We start from the raw sequence: 2,238 nt of genomic DNA on the forward strand, positions 1-2,238 counted from the left end.
GCGTGGATTTATTGCGGCGTCCGTACGTCAGTTGCCATTCTCTAGGCAGTTACTGCGTGCGTACCTGCGCACTTATTGCATGGAAGTGGGAGGGGAGAGTGCAAACGATCCCACTGCCCCATGTTTCAAATCGTGGCCTATAAATTGTGGGCGAAGGGAGCGACGGAGATCATTCACGCTCGCGCTCCCCTGCCTCTTCATCCTTCCTCTGCTTCTTGTGACCGCCGCCAGCTGCGACGCCCGCTGCCACGAGCAGAGCTTTGTAGCCACCTTCGTCTTCCTTCTCTCGCGTCTTTGTTGATGGCGCTGCCATCGGGCTCGTGGATGGGCTCGACCGTCACCCTCGATGAAATCGCCTATCTCCACTCCACTAGGCGCCTGCCGGGGGAGACGAAGGTCGCCGCGCGCCTGCCGCGGGGGGAGCGGGAGCCGCGACCCGAGGGCACGGAGCGCGTCGTCTTCTTCCCGCACTTCAAGCGCGGTTTCGGGCTTCCCACGAGCGGTTTCTTCCGTGATTTCCTGGAGTTCTTTGGGCTCCAGCCTCATCATCAGGGCGCCGGCGCCATTGTGCAGCTGTCGGGCTTCGTCACCCTCCGCGAGGGGTACCTGGGGGTCGAGCCTTCGATCGACCTCTGGGTGTGCTTCTTCTCCCTGAAGCAGCAAGGGCCGAGGGCCGGGGAGATGTCCAAGTGCGGGGCCGCCGTCATCTCCAAGTGGTCGGGCGCTGATGTAACGCCCACGATGCGGCTATATCTCTCACGTGTCGAGGCACGACTTAGAGGCATAACCGCATTGTAGGTTTTGTCGCAAGAAGGGTCATCTTCACACAATCCCATGTAATGACCAAGAATGGGATAAAGAGTTGGCTTACAATCGCCACTTCACACAATACATAAATAAATCATACATCATTCAAAATACACACATAGACCGACTACGGTCAAAACCAAGTGAAAAGAAGATAACCCCAAATGCTAGATCCCCGATCGTCCCAACTGGGCTCCACTACTGATCATCAGGAAACGAAACATAGTAACGACCAAGTTCCTCGTCGAACTCCCACTTGAGTTCAGTAGCATCGCCTGCACTGGTATCATCGGCACCTGCAACTGTTTTGGTAGAATCTGTGAGTCACGAGGACTCAGCAATCTCACACCCGCGAGATCAAGACTATTTAGGCTTATGGGTAGGATAGGGTAATGAGGTGGAGCTGCAGCAAGCACTAAGCATATATGGTGGCTAACATACGCAAATAAGAGCAAGAAGAGAAGCAACGCAGCGGTCGAGAAGCTAGAAGTGATCAAGAAGTGATCCTGAAACTACTTACGTCCAAACATAACCAAAAACCGTGTTCACTTCCCGGACTCCGCCGAAAAGAGGCCATCACGGCTACACACGCGGTTGATGCATTTTAATTAAATCAAGTGTCAAGTTCTCTACAACCGGACATTAACAAATTCCCATCTGCCTCATAACCGCGGGCACGGCTTTTGAAATATAATACCCTGCAGGGGTGTCCCAACTTAGCCCATGATAAGCTCTCACGATCAACGAAGGATATTCCTTCTCCTGGGAAGACCCGATCAGTCTCGGAATCCCGGATACAAGACATTTCGACAATGGTAAAACAAGTCCAGCAAAGCCGCCCGAATGTGTCGACAAATCCCGATAGGAGCTGCACATATCTCGTTCTCAGGGCACACCGCATAAGTCAAGCTACTAGTAAAACCAGGCCTCGAGTTTCCCCGAGGTGGCCCCGCAGGCTGCTCGGTTCGGACCAACACTTAGAGAAGCACTGGCCCGGGGGGGCTAAATAAAGATGACCCTCGGGTTGGCCGACCCAAGGGAAGTGGTAATAGGTTGTTAGGCAAATGTAAAACCAAGGCTGGGCCTTGCTGGAGGAGTTTTATTCAAAGCGAACTGTCAAGGGGTTCCCATAACACCCAACCGCGTTAGGGACGCAAAATCCGGGAACATAATACCGATATGACGGAAACTAGGGCGTCAAGAGTGGAACAAAACACCAGGCATAAGGCCGAGCCTTCCACCCTTTACCAAGTATATAGATGCATTAATTAAAATAAGAGATATTGTGATATCCCAACATATCCATGTTCCAACATGGAACAAACTTCAACTTCACCTGCAACTAGCAACGCTATAAGAGGGGCTGAGCAAAAGCGGTAACATAGCCAAACAACGGTTTGCTAGGAAAGGTGGTTTAGAGGCTTGACATGG

The sequence above is a fragment of the Aegilops tauschii genome, chromosome 2 (assembly GCF_002575655.3).
Source record: "Aegilops tauschii subsp. strangulata cultivar AL8/78 chromosome 2, Aet v6.0, whole genome shotgun sequence".
In the NCBI taxonomy this organism is placed as follows: Eukaryota; Viridiplantae; Streptophyta; class Magnoliopsida; order Poales; family Poaceae; genus Aegilops; species Aegilops tauschii.